Source organism: Hemicordylus capensis, chromosome 5, assembly GCF_027244095.1.
Source record: "Hemicordylus capensis ecotype Gifberg chromosome 5, rHemCap1.1.pri, whole genome shotgun sequence".
Lineage (NCBI taxonomy): Eukaryota > Metazoa > Chordata > Lepidosauria > Squamata > Cordylidae > Hemicordylus > Hemicordylus capensis.
In genome coordinates, this window is record NC_069661.1 from 163,575,511 (window position 1) to 163,596,536 (window position 21,026).

At 39.0% G+C, this 21,026-nt stretch overlaps 1 protein-coding gene across 7 annotated transcripts in view; it reads right to left on the reverse strand.

The window, feature by feature from the left end:
• The window catches only part of PLXNB2 (plexin B2), a 467,944-nt gene that overhangs the window by 308,376 nt on the left and 138,542 nt on the right, over window positions 1–21,026 (reverse strand). For all 7 annotated transcript variants that reach the window (XM_053253237.1, XM_053253239.1, XM_053253232.1 and 4 more), the window contains one exon: window positions 1,080–1,273. The gene's annotated coding sequence lies outside the window, so the exon portion shown is untranslated. The remainder of the gene's footprint in view (window positions 1–1,079; window positions 1,274–21,026) is intronic.

The following is a 21,026-nucleotide window of genomic DNA, read 5'->3' on the forward strand; positions in this document are numbered from 1 at the left end:
CCCATTATTATATAAGCTCATTACGCATGAAATGCAATGCCAATCCATAAACAGTGCATTGATAAACCATGGACAATAACAACCTTCTTTAAGGAGCAGATCAGTCAGTCAGTCAGTCAGTCAGTCCTTTATTACGGTCATGGACCAGTGCGCAGATCAGTCAGATTCAATCTCATTCCTTATACATGAACAGCATTCAATACTGCAATATTCAGCTAAGTTGAAATTATTATTATTATTATTATATTAGTACGAGTGGCATATCAATGATAATTAACAAATACCCATAACCTCTTTAGTATACCAGACTGCAATGAAGGACATTCCCTACCATCCCTTAAAAGCAGTTGACAAAGAGTCCTAACATCGCTCTCATAAACACACACACACACAAAGGAAGAGCTGGGGATCTAAATGGGTTGAAACTAAACTGCCCTGAACCTTTTGGAAGGGCGGTATTAAAAAAAAACTGAATTAGAAAAGGTCAGAGGATAGGTCCTGCAATGGCCATCAGCCGTAACAAGTAAATTGAACCTCTAGGTTTAGAGGTACTCTAGCACCTTTTAAGACACATAACAGAATTAGTTAATATGGAAGGCATCAGTGGGAAGTGCAGCTATGATTTCTACCGTATGAGACTTCAAAAAATATTTATGAATACAAGATAGTAGAATATACCAAATCTATTTGTTCTCAGGAATTCCTCTGTGCAATACTCTTCGCATACCACACTAGACACTGAACAGTCATTTGTTTCTACACCTTAAACAGACCAAAACATCTTGCTAGCTGTCATGAACACAATGTCTATCAGATCTTCCAATTTTAATTAATATACCAGTTCTCAACTATACCAAAATGAGGTAACTTTAGCAATTATCCTCTCCAATATCAATATTTTTTAAAAAAATTTAATACCAAGAATCATTTATCATTCTTATGGTTATTAAACAATTACACATTGCCAGGACTTAATATTTTAATATTTGCAAGATAATACAGCATTGGGTTTAGGAAAAAAATTGAAGTATCCCAGTAAACCTTTTTTCAGGAGAAAGAGATAAGCAAAAAGTTCTTACATATAAGTAGAAGTCATACAAGAATAGTTGCACTTCAGAATTGTTAAGCGATTCCACTGCAGATTTTCTTCAAACAGAATCAAGTGTTCTAAGTATGACGAGGGGGACAAGATGGTGCAAACATTTTTTCCCCCCTTCAGAAAGATCTGGCTTCAGCTGTCACAGGATTCAACAACAGTAGCTCACAAAAGGCCCTGTAAAGCAAAGAGAGAAAATGATGTTAAAAATCAAGCGTTAAATAAATGTTGAAAACAATTTTTAAAAAAACAAGGTTGGCCATAGAAACAAAACAACTATAAAGATTTTATTACTAGTTTTGAGATTTTATTTGTACCCCTCTGTAATGCATAGTGATTACTAGAAACAGGGTCTTTTTGATAGTGGGCCTCAGTCTGCATCCTCTCAAGATAAACTTGCCATATTATGCCATCAGCCCTTTTAAGAGTGCAGGAAGAAATTCTGTTTAACCAAGCTTTGAACTGTAGTTGCTGGCTTTATTAGATTGTATCGTGTCTCTCTCTTTTTAAACACTATTTAAATCAGGGATTCTCAACGTTGGGTCCCCAGATGTTATTGGACTTCAACTCCCATAATCCCTAGCCAAAGGCCACTGGGGCAAAGGATTATGGGAGTTGAAGTCCAATAACATCTGGAAACCCAATGTTGAGAACCCCTGATTTAAATCATTGCATATTATTAATGTTATTGGATTTTAATTCTTTTAACCATTGCTAGCTGCTTTAAGGATCACTGGTTTAAAATGGAAGATTAAATAAAATAGCAACTGAATTGCATTAAATTTGAACAATAAATGCATTAAAATGCCTAGTTCCAATAAATGTGTATCACCCCCCTGACAGTGGGTGCTCTCAGCACAGCCAGCTCAATGCAGGATCTGCCATGTCTGGTGCTGAGAACCCTTCTATGGAACTGGGAACCTACAAGGATTGTTGCTTTCCACATGTAAACGTGTGTATGTGGGAGGGGACTACACTTCCACATGGTAAAAAGTGTGTGTAGGCGGGGAACTACACTTCTCAAATATTCCAGTGCACTTTTCCCAATGCCACCCAGTCTCTGGTTCCATAGAAGCACAATACAGTGCTGCAAGGAGCTAACCATGCTTAGAGTGCCCACCTCTGCAAGACACCAGGGGGCAGTGATACACATTTAATCAGAACTGGACAATCTGAAAATATGCATTTGTACATTAATGTTCATGAGGTATGGCTAGTATTTTCATTCCTTTGAATGCCATTCATCTGATATAATAAAGGGAGAATGAGATTTCATTTGTTACTAACAACTCTTCATGTGTCAGCTTTCCCAGAAGAGAAGATGACACTAATCTAGGTTCATAAAACTTCCATCCTGTTTGTAGTAAAAATGCAATGACAACTTTTTAAATGAGTTGAATTCAGACGCATTGTATTGAACAATGCATTTTTTCACATGACTATTTTAGTCCAAAACTCTCTGCATTAATGCTCTACACACATGTGCATAAATTTATACTCCAAGCCAATTCTTCAATTGTGGCTGGGCCCTGCTCTGCAATCTTTGCCTTTATTGAAAAGGGAACACAACATCTAGCATTAATAACATTTTCCAATCAACTGCCAAGAAAACACTGACAGAGGTATATGAAATTGTGTTGTCTCTTATGCCCACTATGTTCCTTTTCCAACATCAGTTAAGTCCAGACATGAAACAATCTGGTAATTCACATACCAGTGGTATTGGCTTCTGGCATCAGATCCCACATGCTCTTTGTACACATACAAAACTGCCGAGTATTTGCAACACTAACAGTCTCAAGGACAAGAGCAAGAAAAACAATGAAGCATGTTGAGAAAACATCCTCTGGCTTAATCATTAACATTTTCTTTTAAGCAAGTCTGCCACTGAAGTCTACTTTACAAGCCTTTTGTTAGCCAGTGAGTAATCTTAATATTCATCTAATTTTCATATAGTTGAAAAACCACACAATGTTTTAGTTTTGAAGTCAACGCTGTCTTCCAAACCACAAACACTGTATATTACATATGAATCTATGATCTCATTTCCTCCTCCCTCAATTGACCTTACCCATTCTCCCCCTTGTACGTGCCACTATCTCAGTGTTTGAATTTGAACACCAAGCTCATGTATTTCATTACCTCATCAGACATCAAGTCCTTAATTAAAAAACAGCCCACTTTTTCCATCCGTGTGACAATGGGAGACCTTCTTCCACCACGGACAATCAAGTCTACCCTTAGAGAGATTTTTGTCTTGAATGCCAACTATGCAGCTTGAAGGGTTCCAGTGGGCACACACAACACTTTGTGCACAACCCTCCATCAGCAAGACATCCCACGCTCACAACAGCCATTCTCAATGAGCATGAACATCACACTCTCCAATACAGAAAGAACTGGGCAGCCTGGGAGCTCTCTGAATGCACCAGGAGTCCTGCAGAGCTTTGAATCATATCCTATACGTGGTTAGTCGATTTAATGCTTGGTTCACATCGATGCCAGTCAGAGGAGCAGGATGGAAACACACAAAAACATTTTTAGTAATCTCAAAATAAAGTACTTTGAGAATTTGTGCCAAGTCATTCTGGTGGTTTTTAAAAAAATATTTCCCACAGGTTTTTTTTTAAACCCTACACAATTTAAAATATTTACAAGACTACCAGCAATCTGCAGGTTGTTGACAGCTGGTTATTACATACTCCACCCCCTCCCCTTCAGTAGGCTTGGAGCACTACTTGGGTTTCAAGTAGCTGTCCTAAGCTCAATATCTTCACCTTATAAAAACCCCTTTACCTCAGCTTATGAGATTCCTTGTCCTAAAATCATCAATTACCAAGACCAATTCCCTAGCACAAAGCATCAGACGTGCAATGCTGGGTCCTAGAATGACATACTGCAAAATGCTGTTTCAAGTGCAGCCACCAAATGAGCTTCAATTTACCCTAATAATCGCCACTGGAACAGGAGAAAATAATTACATATTTGTCAGATGAGAAACAATTTCTCAGCATTTGTATAGGCAAAAGCACAGTCTCGGGCAGCCTCATGGCTCAGCAGGCACCATTAGTAGGTGGTAAATGAGGGAGAGTCGTGCAGAAGGAACACTTAATCTTTGGGAAGAAAAGCAAGCTGGAGATGGTGCAATGTTAGGCACCCTGATGGCATGAGATTTATGCAGCCAAACTGATGCCTGTCTTCGTGTAAGCAATTTGTTAGGCAGTCCCAGCTGCAGGGCTGTTTGCTGGTGTCTGGGAAAATTAGATGTCTAACAATGAAATATTAAGAGGAGGGAGAAATGGCAGTGCAAGTGAAAACCGCTTGATAAACCCACTTAAGTTGTACTTTTAAAAAAATGGAACAGAAAGCTTACAGCTTTGGCACGTTTTGAAATGGAAATCAAACAAACAAGGCTAGAGCTCACAATGCCATAGCCTCCAGAAACAGTAAGTGAATAATCTCCTGATTCAGTAATTGCACAAAGCATCAAGGTTGATGTTTGTTTGTTTAGGTGCAGACTTGTTACCATTTGTTCTCCCCAAGGTTCTATGTTATTTGTTTGGCAAGATGCAAAAAGTTTAATAAACTTTTATTTAAAAGCTAATATATGGAAATATATTACCATGGTTTTCTGGCACTTAGCTGTCCTCTATCAGACAAACCTTGGAGAACATTTTACACCAGCTAACCTTTCTGTAAGGTACTGTATTTCAGTGAACCGGTTCTTTCAAAACAAAACACAAGAACTCTAGGACTTCTGACAAGTATAACATTACATTGGGACATTTCCTCACCTACTGTGAATGCAGCTTCCCTTGGTATTATCATCTCAGCCCTGCAAACAACTTTGTCTCTATCTGACACATAGCACCTTCTTTGCACAATACTTTTAAAACACAGACCTCTATTTTTAGTGCTGCCTCTAAGGGCAGCCAGCTTACATGTCTAGTAATATTGGAATAGAGGTGGAGCAGGGACTGTGGAACAGAAGCAGTAGGCAAAGGAAGGACTGAGTACATGCATGGACATGCACACACCCTGAATTCTGATTCCCCCTACGGTACCCATTAATGCGTAAAGAGGTGAATACAGAGTTGAGAGTTCTGTATTTGCCTCAACTGTATTTGGGTTGAACATTGCTTCGGCCCAAAGGGCAGGATAAATTCCAGTTCACAAGAAAAGCCCTATGAGTGCACTAAAGCAGCTAAAGGGGCACTGCCATAAAACATGGGTGAGATATGGTAACCATGGCCTTCTCTTTCTTCCACAGTACTGAAGCCCAAAGATCCTGTCTATATGTATGGTGAGGAACACGTGGGTGAGGGGAAGAGAGGGCCATTATGAGAATCTTTAGACAGAGTATTAGTACTCAGTGTCAATGTCATGTTTATTTACGGTCATAGACCAAAATTTAGTATTAGTACTCTAAAGAGATCTCCCCACACATTTGAGAAGATGTGGTGTTTGGGGTACTCTTCATCTATACCACAAAAACAACTTTTTAAAATTTAAACACATAAAGGTGTTAAGACATCAATTGCAAAGATGTTTTCAGATATGCTAGTAAGTTCATGTAGGAATCATTTTGCCTTTTAAAAAAAATATATATATATTAAGGAAACTGAATTCATATTGTTCTTTTTTCCTAGCCTAGTTAAAATGTAGCACATTCCCCCAACGTCTGGTTTTATTGATACCTGTCAATGAAGAAGCTGGGAAAAGGACTATCTGGCCAAAGTGATAGATGTGCCCCCTCTCCCCCTCAGCTAACAGAAGCATGGTGAGCAACTGTTACAACTAGCATCAGTTCCATCTACGGCTGATTAACTTCAATATTAAGATTCTAGCTAGGGGTATGTGTGTGGCTGAGAGCGTTTTTGTTATTTAAACAAAATGGTGAGAAACAAACATCCCAGAAGGGGGAAAGCTCATTTATCTGTAATAACAACTCCCCCACTTCCAAAATCAAGATACTGCAATACCAAGTTTTTATTATTAATTGAGTCACAAATTATGGTGATTTTTACATTTTATAATGTTCTTACTACAGCACAATAGTAGAGAAAATAGCTAGATTTTAGCCTACTTCCCTAAAGGAAAGTAAGCTTATGAAATCACCCAGGTCTCTGTTTTGTCATGATGTCATCCACCCCAATTAAAGATGGTGGACATATTAACGTTTGATCTGGAAGTGGGATAACTTGTGTTTTGCCTAAATGATTTGGACCAAATTGTTCTCTGGGTGGCTCACAACACAGCATTAAAACTTGAAATAAAAAGACACAACACATTAAACCATAACAGACCAAAGGCGGGGGGGAGTGGGGAGCCAGACAAAATGCAATACAAAGCATTTTAAAACTATTTTAAAATTGGTTAAGAATCAAAATCTGGAAACCAACATTTTAAAAGCCTGAATGAACAAAAAGGTCTTTTATCTGGCATCTAAAAGAACAAAGTGATGAAGCCAGGCGAACCTCACTGAAGAACTGCTAATTAATAATAAAATCTTCAATCAGAAATTCTCATTTAATGATTTTGAAGAACCAGCACATTAAGTTCTTGAAGGTATCCAAACCAGGACCTGCATGGATTAGTTCCTGCTACATGAAACCTACAAAGCTACCTGACACTTAGTGAAGATTATGTAGAGAAAGTGATTTCTAGTCACTGTTAAGAAACATCACAACTAAGCTGGCTTTGACAGGTTTCGAGGTCTCAAAGACTTCCTGGCTGCATGTGGTTCTGGATCAACGTCTTGGCAGGCTGCAAGTCTTGGTTATCAAATGATGTCTCCCTTTCTTGACAAAGGTTGGCTTCTGTAACTTCTGTGTTCCTGTTCCTGTATGCCATCCAGCCCCATCCCAATTGGAGTGAATCATGTTGGTTGTTCAGAAAACAAAACACGTTTCTCCTTTTTGCCACAACATTACACTATTGTGCTGAAACCTGGGACACCTGATAATAATACAAGTATAGAAAATGACCACAAGCTTTACCTGTAGCCAATCTTCAGGGGCCAGGGGCACATGGTATGAAGAAGCCAACTCTTTGAAACTGATCTGAAGGCAACACTTCAAAAGTAGACTCTTGGTGTTGTGTTTTAGCTCCACAATGAGAACATTTATTTCTCACTTCAGGATTGTGAAGGCATAATGCGCAATTAATTTCTTCAATATTTACACAGTTGGTATTAAGAAAATATTGTTTAGAGAACCTTTTGCTTTGATGTTTTATCCACTTTACTTCCATCTCCAATGAACACACACCAGACAATGATAAGGAAGTCTATCAGTACTTTCTATCATAAAAAGGGGCAGAAGTTAAAATGAAATCGTTTTTGCTGTTCAGATTTCCCATTTGGCACTCTTGCCTATTTCTACAAAACAAGCTATATTGCTGCATATGACTTTTCTGTGGGAAGCTTTTTTAAAGTGTTTAAAAATGACCATAATAACCCATAACAAAAAAACATCCACAGCTGCCTGGAAATAAAAGAACTCAAAAGGAGAATGCAGTAGTCACATGAGGACAGCATGAAGGCATTTCACAAGAGCAGCTGATGCATATTTACTTTCAATACTCCCCATTACAAATCACCCACTTCAGTGCTGTATTTAAAGTCACAAATTACAGAACCACCTTTGAGAAGTATGTTTGTCACTGAGCATCCCACAACATCCACAAAGAGGCTGTAGCTAGAATTACCAACAGTACCTAGATTCAGGAAAGTAACAGACAGAAGGCAGCCCTTATTCCACTGAAGGCTTGTAATTCCAGAAGGCTCTTCCCCTGCATAAAATGTCAGAAAACATCTGTGGTATTCGCTAAAGGAAGTTCACTGTTTGTCTCACAGACCTGTTGAGTGTGAAGTGTTATCCTCCCCTGCTAAGCTAATTTTGCAGCTTCAATTCCTGGGATACAGGCCATTTGTTAAGGTTGATGTTAAATGATTAACATAAGCATTCTGCAAGTGTTAGAATATTATTTTTAAAAGCAAAACAAAACCCAACCACTGGGTAATACAGGAAAGACAGTTATCTACTCTTAAAATAGTTGGTCCTATATCCACCTGAAAACATTTGAGTGGGGAAAGACATTTATACATGAGGAGCCAGAATGAGTTAGTTATTGATGTCTCTCTTTTAGGAGAATATCAAAAGTTTTTAAAGTACTTCAAATACTTCCCTCTAGAGCCTACATCTCCCATAATCCCTGGCTATTGGCCACTTGGCTGGGGATTATGGGAACTGTAGTCCAAAAACAGTTAGAGGATTGAAGTTGAGCGGCCCTGATCTAGAGGCAAGTGGCTTCAAATCAGAAATTCCTCTACAATGAGTTGAGTATTCCTAATTTATTTAAATTGAACTATCTGCAGCAAAGATATATTCCAAATTGGCAACACAGTTTATTGAAGTTATTTTCAACGTCTATGGCAATTATACCCAATGCGAAAACCACTAATTTTTATTTGGTTTAAATAATTTGCAACTAGCCAAGGGCTACACAGCACACACTTTAATATGGAGAGTTGTAGTGTCTGTAGATCCAACCCAGGGTCCAACTCATGCATTTGGATTCATGCATTTCTGGGGATTTTCATCACACCATTGCCAACCATATAAATGAAAATGAGGGTTTGCAATATAGTTGGCTACGTTACCGGCAACTTTGTGGGAGAAGAGGGCTAAAAACCTTATTGTACAGACTTTTCTGTACAATAGAAAATGTACAGAAGCGATGTACATATCAGGCAGTATAAAATATGATAAATAAATAAATAAATCACCACCTCCAGGCAGGCATTTAGAGAGGTTATGCCTTCTGATGATGTTGACATGGAGAAATAGATTTGGGTGTCATCAGCATAATGATAACACCCTACACTACATCTCCTGATCTCCCAGTCATTTCATGTAGATGTTAAAAAACACTGGAGACAGTATGGAGTCTTGGGAAACACCATATAAATGTTCAGATTTTGAAAAACAAGAGTCTCCAAGGGACATCATCTGGAATCTGCCTGAGAGATAGGAGTGAAACCACTGCAAAGCAGTGCTTCCTACCCCCAATCCCCTCAGACACTCCCAAACGATATATGGTTGATGGTGTCGAACACTACCAAGAGACCCAAAAGGATCTCAAATATCTAATATCTCATGTCCCATTAAAAGTCACACCCCTTCATAAACCAATCAGAAGTTCATTCATCTTTCTGACGAATCTTAAATCCTAATTACAGTATCAATCTAAGAGAATTCACTCCATCCAATATGGTTGTTAGGTCCAGCAAGCTCATTTCAGCTTTTGGGCACCTTACCTGGCAATATTTAGAAACAGATTTTCAAAAGCAGGGTGTAGAAAACTAGTACATAATACAGAAATGTTATACTCTCACCTTCTCTCTGATGTGCTATTATCTAAATGCAGGCTGCTTTGTTTATTTTTTAAATATGGGAGAACATTAAAAAATGCCACTCCTCACCTTCAAGTGTTAGAATCAGGAAAAACTGGTGAACATATAAGATTGTCCTTTATTTTATTTTTCCTAATATGACAACTTCAAATGTGAAAAGTAATTGGATGCCTGAAGTATTAAATTATAATGTGCGAAAAGTTGTTTATTTGTTCCTCTTTTTGTTTGCCATTACACCCTAGACAACTTCCAAAAAATTTCATTTGTCCCCTAAAATATTCTATTCATGGGGTTCCACAGGCAAGTCAAGTGCCTCTGTGAATTCCATCAGTTGGGGGTGCATGGGTGGGCAAGCCAGTCATACTGGCATCCACCATTTTTTTCCACCTATAATGCAATGTCCCCGCAATCGCATCATTGGCTACAATGATGGGGATAATGGGCATCACATTACAGGTAAAGGAAGACCATGGCAGTCAAAGAGTACTTCAAGCCACCCTCACCATTAAGTCTCCACAAGGGTCTTGGGGGGAAGTATCTTGCCAACAGCAGCTTGGAACACTTCTTGCTGAGTGGCAATTACAATATTTTTTTATCAGTGCCTGAGCTGACAATTTTTTCTCAGCTAGTGCCAGAGTTGGTCATCCTTGAATGTTCGCCCCAATCCTATACAAGAGATAGAGAGCACTCTCAAATGTTTTAGGGGTCACATGTAGCCACCTAATGGCACAGCGGGAAATGACTTGCCTAGCAAGCATGAGGTTATGGGTTCGAATCCCTACTGGTACGTTTCCCAGACTATGGGAAGCACCTATAATGGGCAGCAGTGATATAGGAAGATGCTGAAAGACATCATCTCATACTGCGCGGGAGATGGCAATGGTAAACCCCACCTGTATTCTACAAAAGAAAAACCACAGGGCTCTGTGTTCACCAGGAGTCTACATTAACTCGAGGGCACACCTTTATTTTTATGTAGTTTAGAGAACATATGTTGTTCAACTCTATTAATTTATGTAATTCAAAATGTAGTCTGATTTGTTTCTACATTGCTGATGTGTGTGCTGCTGAAATCACAGGTTATAGGGATGGAGTTTTTATGCTGAAGTCATGAAGAACATTAACAGAGAGGGAGATGGTGCATATTCTTCTGAATGCATTTTCCCCCTTAATGGTGTTGTCACCAATGGTGTTGACCTTGAATATTCACGTTTCCTCTAACACATGCTACATAAGTATATAATCAAATAAGGCAAATAATCCAGCTACTCCTGTTAAATGCAGGAGGAAGTTTTCTCTGAAAAAACAGGTTGTAATCTGTTTAAACAGCTTGGGTCCAAAGTTCAGCATTAATGAAAATCAATAGTTACAAGCCAGCTCTTGGACAATCACATTAGGAAATGATCCAAATGCAGTAAGAAGAAACTATGCACATTAAACCCTGATAACATTTTTAAAATAAGATGCCCATACACCTAAAAACAGTAAAATGGCACAAACAAAACCATCATTTAACAAATAATTCTGTATGGTCCCAGCATATTGTATATGTTTTAGTGATCAGTTCCATAAAACTTAATAATAAATGTATTAGTACAATACTGAAGCTGAAGCAATCTTTTATAAATAATAATGCATGCGATTCTTTCATTATCTCTTTTGGAATTAATGTATTGACAAGCCAATATATCCCTCTGTCCTTACTGCTGGAAACATTCTTACATTTAATAAGTCTTGTATAATCTGGGTAAGATGCCCACCCAGATTTTGATTTGGTTGGGACACCAATTACAAGGAACCTCTGGACTCATATACTTCATGTACTGAATTTCTACTTTCTTTTAAACTGCATCTTTTGGTGTTTAAGCTGTCTCCCAAAGTTTTCTTAACCAAAACTCTGCATACTATTAATTCTGTTCCAAAAACATGTGCCATTTTTAAACAATTAGTTCTATTTGCTACAAGTTGTATGTAATATGTATTTTCTCATATTAATTGTCTTGTCACATTTTTGCCCTAACCAGTTTCAAATAGTTCAGGCCCTAACAAGAACTATCTACTCAGGAGTGTACCCTCCCATACAAACATATGAGGACCTTAGTAAGGTCCTACTCCAGCTTCTGTGATGAGTGGTACCAGCTGGACTGGCAATGTGATGTTTATACTACTTTTACTTTATTACAAAACTGCTATTTGTCTTAACGTATTTTGCATTTAAATTTTATCACCATCATGGGATCTCTGGACAGAAAGCATAAAAATGAATGAATAAATAAAAATTATGATAGTTCCATATTGCAAATGAAGCACTGAAGTCAAAATATTGAATCAATGGCCAAGGTTTGGACCAGAGATCTCCTGATCCAGAGATAATTCTATTGATCGCTGTGGTGCTAAGCTCATCAGAAAAGTGATTACTTCATGGTTCAGTAACAACTTCAATCTTCTTCCTCTACCACACCCTGAAATAGAACTAATGTTGTAAAAATGTATTCATTAATGTGTTGGCCATTAATCTGTTTAGCAAAATGCAATTTGATGTGTAATTGTTTTAGCTCAGAAATGTTAGATCTGTGGAAACAATAAAATTTGGAAAGGAATACTAAGGAAATCATTCAGGAGTACTCCATAGTCTCATAAGGAGGCAGTTGTGCACAAGCATATAACTATATTCTCCTCCATTTTTTTCCTTATCCTGGTGGCAGGAAGTGTTCCTGTCTAGGAGACAAGCTGCTTTGCAATTTACAAAAAGAAAGGTGTTGCTTTTCTCTAAAACGTAGGATTCTGAGAGCTCATTCAAAGTAAAATTATTGTAATGGAAATATATGCCAAAATTACCAAGTTCTCCAGAGACTTGGAGATTCAGGTATATATTTCACCTCCCTGCACTTCATTTCCAAAGATGGCTCTCTCTCTCTCTCTTTTAAATAAAAAGATGCTATACCATACTCAGTCTACAATGGACTTCAAGAACAATTTTCAGGAGAAATCTTTCTCAAGTACAATTATTCTTCTCTTTTCCTTTTAAAAAAAATATCAGCTATTTTAAGCAAAAAATGTTGGTTGTATTATTCCTCAACTTTCCCTGATAGGCCATATATATATAGAAAATAACAAAATTGGCTTGCTTTCCTTGTGAAACAAGGAGAGATAGAGATTATAAACCTTAGAGAGAGAATGAATTAAAAACTTTCAGTCATTAATACAAACAGAATGCATTATATCCCTAATTAAGTAGTTTCTTTTTAAAGCTGATCCATTAAAAGAAGCAAGATGACTTCAAAGGGGAAAACACCATTTTATACCTAGGATGAGAAAATGTGAGTTTTACCCCAAACAATATTTCCCTTAATCTACAACTATTCATATCAACTCAAGTGCAAATACTTCAGTAATGTGTACTGTGTATGCTCAAACCCATTGCATGGTACTTGTAGACCATTTCAAAGTGAAAAATACAAATGTTCACTGAGTTGACAAGACATCATAATAACTAGAAGTTAACTGCTGCTGACATTCACATGACTTGGGGAAATACGAAGGAAATGTTGTTAAATGGGACAGCTGTTTTAGACCATCATGTCAGCACAGGGTCAATATAGAAGGCACCGAGCAAAATTGGATAAATACAGATTATGGAGAGCATGTGCAATGGTTGTTCTATTGTATTTGAATACTAGAATATTTAAGCAAAAAAATGTGGAGTCACATTCATTAACGATTCACTTAGATGTTATTAATCATATATGACTCTCCACTTAATGCAAAAACTGGTCCCTGTCAACTACTATTGTGTGAAATAAGGATTCTGATGGCTGCCTCACACATGCTGCAATCCAGTGAGGAGCTCCAAAAAGATCTCTCCAAACTGGGTGAGTGGGCGGCAAAATGGCAAATGTGGTTCAGTGTCAACAAGTGTAAAGTGAAGCACATTGGGGCAAAAAAACCCAACTTCACATATATGCTGATGGGATCTGAGCTTTCGCTGACTGATCAGGAGAGAGATCTTGGGATCATGCTGGACAGCTCATTGAAAGTGTTGTCTCAGTGCACAGCAGCTGTGAAAAAGGCTAATTCTATGCCAGGAATCATTAGGAAGGGGATTGAAAATAAAAATGTTATAATATTATAATGCCCTTATACAAATCTATGGTGTGGCCACATCTGGAGTACTGCGTACAGCTTTGGTCACCGTATCTTAAGAAGGATATTGTAGAACTGGAAAAGGAGCAGAAGGCAGCAACCAACATTATCTGGGGCCTGGAGCACTTTCCTTATGAGGCTATGCTACAGCATCTGGGGCTCTTGACCTTAGAAAAGAGGCAACTAAGGGGAAACCTGATCGAGGTATATAAAATTATGCATGGGGTGGAGAAGGTAGACAGAGAGAAATTTTTCTCTCTCACACACAACACTAGCACCAGGGGTCACCCCATGAAAATGAAGATTGGGAAATTTAGGACTGACAAGAGGAAGTACTTTTTTACACAGCACATAATTAATCTATGGAATTCCTTGCCATGGGATGTGGTGATAGCTACCAGCTTGGATGATCTTAAAAGGGGCTTAGACAGATTCATGGTACACATGTCTATCAATGGCTACTAGTCTGGTGGTTGTGGGCCATCTCCAGCCTCAGAGGCAAGATGCCTCTCAATACCAGTTGCAGGGGAGCAACAGCAAGAAAGAGGGCATGCACATACCTCTTGCCTGTGGGCTCCCCAGAGGCATCTGGTGGGCCACTGTGAGAAACAGGATGCTGGACTAGATGGGCCTTGTGCCTGATCCAGCAGGGGTGTTTTTATGTTAGCATGTATAGTGAACGTCCAAATTCTCCTTCCCTTTCCTAGCACCTCCTTTGAAAACATAGGATGTGGAGGTGGAGAGAGCAAGAGAGTGTGCATGTGCACACGCATACACACACAGCTTAACCAAGGAATATTTTATCTGACAGCCTGCCTGTAAGCTCTGCATTCCACTTTCAAGAAGATCTATAACTGTTTGATGTGACAATGCTAGCATATTATTGGCTACTTTTACCTTGAGTAACCGTGAGTCTGTTTATAACTATTATATATTGGCATTCTCAGCAACAACAAAAAGAGGGGTCATCAGGGCTACTGATTATTTGTGCTCTTGAACATATTACAGTATTACAAAGATTCTACTACCCTTGTTAAAATCTTTGGTAAGAAGGCTAGTGTACCACAGTAAAATACTAATCTGACCCTGTGAAGAGTCTTGGCAAAGAAATGGAGAACAAAGTGTTAATGTGATTACACGGCAGTGGCTTAAGAATATTATGGTTGCTAGGAGTATTGAGTTACTTAGGGGGTGTGGCTATATGTTGGCTAGGTTAACATAAGAACAGCCCTGCTGGATCAGGCCCAAGGTCCATCTAGTCCACCATCCTGTTTTACACAGTGGCCCACCAAATGCAGCTGGAAGCCACAGGCAGGAGCTGAGGGCATGCCCTCTCCCCTGCAACTGGTACTCAGAGGCATCCTGCCTTTGAGGCTGGAGGTGGCTTATAATCCTCCAACTAGTAGCCGTTGATAGACCTCTCCTCAATGAAGTTATCCAAACCCCTCTCAAAGCCATCCAGGTTGTTGGCTGTAACCACATCTTGTGGCAGAGAATTCCACAAGTCGATTATGCATTGTGGACAAAGTACTTCTGTTTGTTGGTCCAAGATTTCCTGGCAATCAATTTCATGGGATGACACCTGGATCTAGTGTTATATGAGAGGGAGAAGAATTTCTCTCTATCCACGTTCTCCACAACATGCATGATTTTATAGACCTCTATCATGTCTCCACACAGTTGTGTTTCCCCCCCAAACTAAATAGCCCCAGGTGTTGTAGCCTTGCCTCATAAGAAAGGTGCTCTAGGTCCCTGTTCATCTTGGCTGCCCTCTTCTGCACCTTTTCCAGTTCTACAATGTCTTTTTCTAGATGTGGTGACCAGAACTGTACCCAGTACTCCAAGTGTGGCCGCACCATAGTTTTGCATAAGGGTATTATAATATTAACAGTTTTATTTTCAATCCCCTTCCTAATGATCCCTAGCATGGAATAGGCCTTTTTCACAGCTGCCACACATTGAGTCAACACTTTCAATGAGCTGTCCACCACGAGCCCAAGATCCCTCTCCTGGTTAGTCACCAACAGCTCAGATCCCATCAACATATACCAACATATACTTGAAGTTGGGGGGGTGGGGTGTTGTCCCTATGTGCATCACTTTACACTTCCCAACACTGAACCACATTTCGCACTTTGTCGCCCACTCACCCAGTTTGCAGAGATCCCCCTGGAGCTCCTCACAATCTGTTTTAGATTTCACTACCCGAAAGAGTTTGGTATCATCTGCAAATTTGGCCACCTCGCTGCTTACCCCTATTTCTAGATCATTTATGAATCAATTAAAAATCACCGGTCCCAGTACAAATCCCTGGAGAACCCTACTTCTTACTTCCCTCCATTGTGAAAACTCTCCATTTATACCTACCCTCTCTTTCCTGTCTTTCAACCAGTTAGCAATCTACACATGTACTTGTCCCCTTATCCCACGATTGCTAAGTTTCCTCAGGAGTCTCTGATGCCAAACTTTGTAGAAAGCTTTTTGGAAGTACTATGTCAACTGGACCACCTTGATCCACACACTTGTTTATACTCTCAAACAACTCCAGAAGGTTCGTGATGCAAGATTTACTTTGCAGAACCCATGCTGGTTCTCTCCCAGCAGGGCCTGTTCTTCTATGTGCTTTATAATTTTATCCTTGAGGATGCTTTCCATCAATTTGCCTGGAACGGACATTAAGCTAACCGGCCTGTAATTTCCCGGATCGCCCCTGGATCCCTTTTTTAAAACCAGTGTTACATTTGTTACTTTCCAGTCCTCCAGTACAGAGCCTGATTAAATATTGTTATATATTTTAGCAAGGAGGTCGGCAATTTCACATTTGAGTTCTTTGAGGACTCTTGGATGGATGCCATCTGGCCCTGGTGATTTGTTAGTTTTTAGTTTTTCCAGACAGTTTAGAACATCATCTCTTGTCACTTCTATCTGACTCAGTTCTTTAGCCTCCATCTCCAAAAAGCCTGGTTCAGGAACAGGTATTTGATCAGTATCCTCTGCCATGAAGATGGATGCAAAGAACTCATTTAGCTTCTCTGCAACCTCCATATGCTCCTTAATAATCCCTTTCACTCCCTCACTGTCTAATAGTCCAACTGTCTCCCTGGCAGGTTTCCTGCTTCTGACGTCTTTAAAGAAGTTTTTGTTATCCCCTTTGCTACTTTTACCTAAATGTTCCACAAACTCTCTTTTTGCCTCCCTTATTGTCACCTTGCATTTCTTTAGCCAGAGTTTGTGTTCCTTTCTGTTCTCTTCATTTGGACAGGCCTTCCAATTTCGGAAGTCTTCTTCCCTTTTATGGCTTCCTTAATGGTACCCTTTAGTCATGCTGGCATCCTCCTGGACTTAGTGGTACCTTTCCTCCTTTTGGGTATACAATCTAACTGGGCTTCTAGTATTGTGGTTTTGAGTAAACTCCATGCACTCTTGGGCAAAGTGACTTTCCTGATTTCCCCTTTCAGCTTCCTTTTCACCATACTCCTCATTTTGGAGAAGTTTCCTCTTCTGAAATTCAAAATGTCTGTGTTAGACTTCCTTGGTGATTCTCTCCCCGCATGTAAGTAGAATTTGATTGCACTATGGTCACTGTTCCCTAAAGAGTCAATGACACTGACATCATGTACCAGGTCCTGGGTGCCACTCAGGATTAAGTCCAAGGTCGCCTTCTCTCTGGTTGGTTCCAAGACCAAGTGCTCTAGGGCACAGTCATTCAGTATATCTAGGAATTTGACCTCTCTGTCGTTACCTGACTGTGGATTTACCCAGTCTATGTATGGGTAATTGAAGTCACACATTATCACAGCCCTGCCTCTCCTTGACATCTCCCTAATTTCCTGCTGCAACTCCCAGTCACTGTCAGCGTTTTGATCCAGAGGCGATAGCACATCCCCAGTAGCATGTTTCCTTTCAGGCCTTGTATTGTCACCTACAGGATTTCTGTGGAGGACTCCAGTCCACCTAGGTTATCTAGCTTGTTAGATTATATCCCGTCTTTAACATACAGTGCTACTCCACCTCCCCTTCACAGGTTGCTGTGAAGGGAGAGAGCAGTTAGAATCAGCAGTTGGAAAGGACAGCTTAGGAGGGCTGAGCTGTGAGAGGACAGGGCAAAGGTCTTGTTCAGAAACAAGACTGAGGAAGACACTTTGTTTTTAAAGGAGACAACACTGTTGTGAGGAAGAACAGGGATAAAGTATTTTAAACATTTCCAAGTAACTTCCAGGGAGTGACACAGTTTATACACAACAAAGTAATTATTTCGAGAGGAGGCTGTTTAATAGCCAGGTCTACAACTGAAAGGGGGGAAAGAATTCCAGCAGTGAAAAGTCTATGATTGTATGTTTGAAGTTGAAGAAGAGAATTACAATAAGTTTTGCAATTAAAGCCTATAAATAGTTATATATTTATTTTGAATCTACAAGCCAGTTTTGTGGTGGATTTTAAACACGTAAATTTCTTATTTTTCTCAAGATCTCTGATCTGGTTTGCCTTCATGCCCAATACCTTAACTAGCTACTGAGTCAGACTGGGGAAAGGGGAGAAGCAGTTAATTAAAAAGTGTGGGGAGGCAAGAGAACAACTTCTTCTCATCTGCCAGATAAGGATTCTGCACAGACCCTTTATTAGTATTGACCCCAAACACATGAAGAAGTCGGATATGCTGCTAGAAAGCAAATTATCAATGAGTACCGAAGTATCTCTTTTTAAAGGTGTTCTGGAAACCTTGTTAAACACAAGTAACGCAAGGGCACCTTTGGCTGGCCCACCAACTCAGGTTTTCCAGGGGAACTGTTTTAACTTGAAGTTGATAGAATTATTTGAATGCTAGGGGAATTCTGTCCCTTCTGCAGCCAACTCTACTATTCGGTGAAGGAGGCAGCTAGCCATCTGGCAGAAAAAACCCAAAGTGACTAGTCCAAAATCAGCAAGCATAAATACATTTCAAATCAAGTCTAGACAGCAGAGGGTCACCTTAGTGTACCCAGAGTCAAGAGGAAGAGCCAGAGTCAAGAGAAAAAGACTTTTCAGATTAAAGTAGTAAGGTTGATTGAAACTGTACACACAGAGTTCCCAAGCTTGAGTACTGGCTGCATTAGCAAGATTGAAAGAGGGGCGGGGCATGTTGACACAACAGGGCAGCAACCTGAGGGCTGTGTGAGAGAGAGAAGAAAAAAGGAAAAGGAAAGAGGGAGAGAAAGGAAATGTGGTGAACAAAGAAAGGGATGAATGTTAGATAGGAAGATACAAGGGCAAGGAGACTTAATACTACCAAGCAGCGACCTAGAGGCCAGTGTCCAAAGCATTTGCCTGCTTGACTGGCAGTAAGTACTCAGTAAAGTAAAGTAAAGCCATTGAGTCTGTGTCGATTCCTGGAGACCACAGGTCCCTGTGGTTTTCTTTTAGTAGAATACAGGAGGGGTTTACCACTGCCATCTCCCGTGCAGTATGAGATGATGACAGTCTTCTTAGATGGAGGGAAGAGCTTGGTTTATACAGTGGAAGATGCAAGGGCTATGGCAGAGTCTGTAAAGGTAACAAGAGAAACAGCAGAGGGACAGAAAGATGAAGATGCCAAGATGGATGAAGCAGCAGCTTATTAATAATTAATTGGAAAGATGGAGCAGCTAAATGTATTCTCAACAAATATAAATGGACTAAATAGTCCATTTTAAAAGGAAACAGACTTTTTTAAAATTAAAAAAAGAAGGTGCGGATATTACTTATTTTCAAGAGACTCATATAAAAGAGGATAATGTAAATCTGTTGGAATGTCATTGACTTGGCCAAATGTTTGCTCCATCCGGGGCAGGGTGGGGTGATGAGGTTGTGATATATATTAAAAATTTGGCATGGATTTTAGAAAAGCCGATTCAGGGCAAAGAAGGTAGATTTATTATTCTCAGATTTCAAACACCAAGCAAAAAAAAAAAGACATTTGCTTCATTCTACGTGCCAAATGATAAGACAAAGTTTTTTGAGAGATTTTCCCATCTCTGTTGGAGTTAGAAGGAGATATTTTGATTCTTGGAGATATGAATGCAGTCCTGTGTACGGCTCAAGATAAATAGGAGAAATACAAGAGGGGTACAGGTAAAGTACCTAAAATGTAGAGGATTACATGTCATTATTGTCGTTGGTTGATGCATGGAGATAGAGATATCCTGTGGGAAAAGAATACACTTTCCCCCCAGCACCTCATAAAATGTATTCACAAACTGATATGTGCTGGATTTCTACATCACTTTTACCCACACTTATAGATGTGGAAGTGGCACCACTGACATATGCAGACATAACCCGATAATTGTGAAATTGAAAAGAAAATATCTTACCAAGAAGATGGAGATTAAATAATAGTTTAATATTACAAAGAGAAATCAAACAGAAATGCCAACTTGAATTAGAAAGATTTTTTTCAAATTAACATGACAGAAGATGTCTCATTTTCAGTTTGGGACTGAAATGTAAAGTGTAACGCCTTGATTTCGTTGGCGTCAAAAAGAAAGAAACATCAATAAATGAATTGCAAAAGCTTGAACTGAAACATAAATAAAACTCTAAAGGAGAGATTCTTCAAAAAATGAAAGAGTTTATTTTATTTATTTAATCCATTTGGATACCGCCTAAAATGCAAGTCTCTGGGCGGTTTACAACAAAGAGTTGTGAAAACAAGTAGATTTAATAGATGCAAAAGAGACTTATAAAAAAATGAACTTTACCAAACAGAAATGCTTTGAGAAGGGTAATAAACCAGATAAATTATTGGCATACCAATTGAGAAAAGGATTATTACTTCAGTATGGAATGGCAAAGAATTTATCTCGACTATGGATGGGATGACGGAACAATTTGTGGAATATTATTCTCACCTATACAAAACTAAATCACCAAATAAGGACAAGATTAAGCAATATTTAGATAACTCACAAATTAAAGTGTTTACTGAGAAAAAAAGAGAGATGTTAAATAAACCAATTACAGAGGAAGAAACTAGAGAAGCCATACAGGGATTAAAACGGAGTAAATCGCCAATCCCAGATGGATTTTCTGCATTGTATTTTAAAACCTTTCAAGATATACTGGTCAAACCATTGACTCAGATAATGAATGAAATACAACAGTATCACAGTATACCTGCTACATGGCAAGAAGCTTATACTACATTGATTCTTAAAGAAGAGTAGGACCCAATACGTCCTGAATCCTATAGACCTATTTCATTACTGAATGTGAATTATAATCTTTTTGTGACTATTTTGGCAGCAAGACTGAAGAGATTTTTAGCAGATGTAATACATTTTGATCAGACTGGATTTGTTCCAAAGAGACATATGAAAGACAATCTAAGGTATATTCTGAATGCCATTGAGAATA